This window comes from Mesoplodon mirus, assembly GCF_964341445.2.
Source record: "Mesoplodon mirus genome assembly, chromosome: 4".
In the NCBI taxonomy this organism is placed as follows: Eukaryota; Metazoa; Chordata; class Mammalia; order Artiodactyla; family Ziphiidae; genus Mesoplodon; species Mesoplodon mirus.
The window spans coordinates 80,397,404-80,402,737 of record NC_138979.1 but is presented as its reverse complement, the minus strand read 5'-3'; positions in this window follow the sequence as shown (position 1 = coordinate 80,402,737).

The window sequence follows — 5,334 nt, the reverse complement described above, 5'->3', positions numbered from 1 at the left end:
CTGAAGCTGGGTGCTGGTGTTGGGATGGAGATCTCTGGGAGATTTTCGCTGCTTGATATTATGTGGAGCTGGGAGGTCTCTTGTGGACCCGTGTCCTGAAGTTGGCTCTCCCACTTCAGAGGCACAGCACTGGCTCCTGGCTGCAGCACCAAGAGCCTTTCATCCACCTTTTGAGGGGTCTGAGGTCTTCTGTCAGCGTTCAGTAGGTGTTCTGTAGGAGTTGTTCCACGTGTAGATGAATTTCTGATGTATCTGTGGGGAGGAAGGTGATCTCCGCGTCTTACTCTTCCGCCATCTTCCTCCGGGGTCCAAAATTATCTTAGTTATGTTTGGCCTTTGCTGTTTCATATCAATATTAGGGTCAGCTTGTCAAGTTCCACAAAAGTTTTGTTGCTATTTGATTCGTGGTGTTTAGGAAGGGTATCAAGTTCTACATATTAATCTTATTCACTAGAATTGGTTCTACTATTTTGCTGGTAGATATATAAATAATCAATAACCTCTAAATAAGGAGAATAAATATTAATCTTGGAAAAGTCTTGTTTTACTATATTGACTGGTAAAAATATCTGTTTGTACTGTATTAATGATGGATTCTGAGGCTAGACTCAGATATTCTAATTTCCTGGATCATATCCCAAATGTGAAAAAAAACCCCACAAAACACTGGAAGGCCATAATGGGCCTGAATAAATTATTTGAAACTATTGAACACTTGAAAAAAAGGGTACCCTAGTCTTGTTCCTCACTATATTAAACATAATTCTAAAGCTTGATCTTTGAGTTTGATGATATCTGTAGGTTTTTTGATAGAAATGCATAATCAGGCTGCTTTTGAAATTTTCTCTTTGTCTCTGGCTTAAGAGGTTTTACTACAGTTTCCTAGGTTTGGCTGTGTTTGAATTCATCTTGCTTTGCTTTTACAGAGTTTCTTGAACCTATGGCTTGGTGTCTCAAGTCTGTTTTAGAAATTTCTTAGCTGTTATCTATTCAAATACTGTCTCACTACCCTTCATCTCTCTGGTTCTTTAATTACATGTACATTAGAACTTTTCATTGTGTCCCATATATTTTTTAATACTCTTTTCTGAATTTTCCATCTTTACTCTCTCTGTACCCCAAACTAATTTATCTACAGATTTATCTTCCAATTCACTAGTTCTCTGTTCTGCTGTTAAATCCATCTTCTGAGCTCTTAATTTCTGAAAATTATTTTCTCAGTTCTGAAACTTCCTTTGATTCTTTTTTTTTTTTTTTTTTTTTTTTTTTTGCGGTATGCAGGCCTCTCACCGCTGTGGAGCACAGGCTCCGGATGTGCAGGTCCAGCGACCACAGCTCACGGGCCCAGCCACTCCCTGGAATGTGGGATCCTCCCGGACCGGGGTATGAACCCACGTCCCCTGCATCGGCAGGCGGACTCCCAACCACTGCGCCACCAGGGAATCCCCCTTTGATTCTTTTTAATAGATTCCAGTTTTCTGGTAAATTTTTGCATCTATTTCTCTATTTTCTTAATTATATTCATTAAAGTTTTTAAAGTGTCCTTGTCTGATATTATAATAGCTATATATATCACTTGTGAGTTTATTTCTGTTGTCTATTTTTGGTCATTTGTTCCTGTTCATGCTTAGTAATTTTTGATTGAATGCTGGGCAATTCTTATGAACTATATCAGAGGACTTGGATGATGTTATTGTCCTACAAAGAGGATTTAATATCTTTCTGTTAGGCAGTTAGAATACAAGACAATTATCATAATCTAATTGAAGCCGAGTTTCAGGCCTTGTTAGGCCTGGTCTGTTTTTGGTTTGACCTTAGTCCTGGGAGATGCACTGAGATTTCATATTTACTTTGTTTCATACTTGGTGGAAGTTGGTAAGCTAGTCTTAGAATGATAGTTTAATAATTCTCCTTAGAAATACAAAGTTTGGTTTTATTTGTATTGATCATGGTCTCTGAGGTTATGATTCATAATTATTTATAGTCTTCTATAACTCTGTGGGCCATATACAAACAAACAAACAAACAAAACAATACTGGAAGCCCATAATGACCATGAAGAAATGCCTCTGAAACTCTGAACACTTGGAATTTATGGGTTAACAGTGTAATAATTTTGATGGTGAGGAATCAAGCTGACCATTACTTCTTATATCCAGATTCACTATTTTTTTTCCTTTTTTGGCTAGTGGAAATGTTAATTAAATACATGAGAGTGACATTACAGTAAAATTAATGATTTAATTATATATGATAAAGTTTTGGGGCAACATCTATGTCCAATTTAAGTAACTTTCAACTGACAAAATTTAGGATGCTCTCATTTGATACACATTTACACATTTCTGAAGTTACTAGTTTATCTTCTGACTCTCAGAGAGAGCTTCTTATGAAGATCCATTTCAGTGTTTTTCAGGGGCATATAATCTGGATGTGACCCTTCACCAGCTAAATATCCAGAGGGATATAAAGCACATTTGTGTTTGCCTTTTTGTTTGTTTCCTTTAAGTTTTAATGGTTTTGTCACAGGCCTGATCTAGGCAATCTTTTTCAGTCACGAAATTGCTGTTGGGTTTCCCCTATAATATGAATATTTGACTCTAGGCATGCATGCAGTCTGGTTATGGTTAATTTCAGAGTCTGATTACTGAAGAATCTCTACCCTAGTGTGGCACAGAGTCTCTTCTCACGAATTCTCAAACACTGTTTCACAAAACTTCCAAAAGAGGGCAAACCTCAAGCCAGATGGCTGGAGAATAATAAGGGAGGTTAGATGATAGACACCAGCATTCATTCCGGGAAAACAGCTATGGCTGGGCTGGTGTGTTAAGGTGGTGAGATACTTAGAAAATAAAATATGTCAAATCCCTGATTTTAACCAGCTGCTCACCATCTCCAGATGGATGGAAAGAATTCAATTTCCCCTTTGTCTTCTGTGACAAACAATACATTATTATAAATTAACGTTTTTTTCTGAAATGTGCATAACAGCTGCAGGTTGGCTGCAATAGTGAAGAGCATACAAAAAAAAAAAAAAAAAAAAAAAAAAGCCTGATGTGAAGCTTTCAAAACAGAGGGAATTGTCAGGCTCCACGAACTAGAGACAGTTCAAGTTGGCTGTGTCTTGTGAGCTGCCTGTTTTGTCTCCTTCCCTTCTCAGAATCTGTTGCTAAATCCTTGTGTCTGTAGGGAGATTTTTCCTGTTACTGTTAGCTTATAATCTTTCTCCTCAAGATATTGTATTCACTCCGTTTTGGAGAACATAGTTTGCAACAAGCTGTAAGGGAAAAACTCAGAGAGGGCTTTTTTTTTTTTTTTCTCCATGAGTTATAATCTCTTCTTTTGTTAATTTCCAAACTCCTTCACCATTTGTACTTGAAAAAACAGTCACACGAACAAATGAGTTAAAGCATGTTTTCCTGTTCTTGGGAAAATAAACTTATCTATTATGGTATGAATTAATTATTTTTTTTTCACTTCAAAAAGGCAAGCTTCTGAGATGAGATCTTGCTGGGAAGAAGCTGAAAGTCTAATTCCTGTTTCAAATTTGCATGAACCATAGAGAGAATAGAGTTATCCTTTTGAAATCACTTTCTACTTGGATCTGTCTGGGATAAATGGACATGATTTAGAGAGCCAGAGATACTCGATGACTTTCAGATGCACTGCATGACTTTCCCAAGCAGTTGCACCGACTAGATAGAACCCATGGATTCCCTCTTTTATGGCTTCTCAATCCAAGGTCATTGTTTGCTTCCTTTTAGCTCTTTATTTTAATTCCAGAGCAGCTACAAATGAGAAACCCAATCCATGTAATGGCTCTGAAAGTGGTCACCATGCCCATTTTGCTTTTAAAGTAAATAGATGTTCTCTCCCCATTCTATTGTGGGATTAAGCTGTCCTAGGTTTAGGGAGATAATTTCTCTAGGGCAAAGACATTTAACCTCTTTTGTTGGTTCACCTACCCATTGAGAATGAGATGGGTGTATTCATTCTCATCCTCCTCTCCCCAAATATACATATACCCCAAATTTAGCATATGATATGCAAGGGTCATGAATCCTCCTGATAGTTCATGTACACCAAGTAAAGAATCCCTGATTTAGAGGCATGTGGAGTAGATAGACATCCAAAGCCCAGGCTTTGGAGCTAGACAGACATGATTTTGAAACTCAGTCTGACACTTAATAACTGTGGGAATTTAGACAAAATACTTAAAACCATAGTGCATGTTTCCCCATCTATAAAATGAATATTATAGTACATATCTAATGGATTAGTTATGGTGGATATTGAAGTGCCATATAAACCATGAGAAATGAAAACGGAAAAATTACAACTCATAATCCTGTTCTATAACTTGCAAAACAGATAAAATGACATGCAACAAAACCATCAAAACTCAAGTTGTTCAAATACCGCTCCTTCAGATGAGTATGTTCTGAGATTAAACCATAAAAATACTGCATTACTGGTAACTCCACATGGACCTATGTGTTCCAAAGATAAGAACACTGACTGTTTCAGCAATTCAACTATTTATAAGTTCTGATCAGTCCCTGCCCAGGTCTTGATTAACTATCCCCAAATCAGTCTATAACTCCTCTTCCTTAATTCCCCATTTTGAGACACTACGATACTTTATACGATTAGTGGGTTTCTCTAGTGGTCTTTGTAAGTGGGCTTCAATAACTACTAAGAGTCCCTCGAGTACAGAAATTGCCCTTTTTTCTTTCCCTTTTGTAGTATCATCCTTCCAAGTTCAGTTTTAATTTTGGGAAAGGAAGTGTTCCCCAAAGTGTGTTGTTTGTTTACTATTCTCACTGTTATGCCAATTTCCGGATAAGAAAAAAAAAACAGAGCAAGACTGAGTGTGAGGCTATTGAGCAGTGGATTATTAGCCACACTTTTCTGTGAATTATTCATATATTTTCCCCATTTCTCTTGAGCTGTTGGTCTTTTTATTTCTAAGAACTTTTTATACATTACGGAGATTAACCCATTATCTGTGATGAGTTGCAAATATTATTGTCCAGTTTGTCATTTGTCTTTTAACTCTGTTTATAGATTTTTGTTTCTTTTAGTTTATCTTTCAAAAGAACTTACTATCATATAGATGTATGTATCAATCTGTTAATAGTTACTGCATTTTGAGCTGGAGCTACACATTTCTTTCCCATCAAAGATAAACATAAAGTTTGTTGGGAAAAAAATAGGCAAATAAAAATGGTGAGGCTTTTTTTTTTTAAAAGAAGAGCTAACAGTGGAGACTAGCACTGTCAGATGTGAAAACCATTTTAAAGGTGTGGTGATGGCATATGAAGTGATAGATGG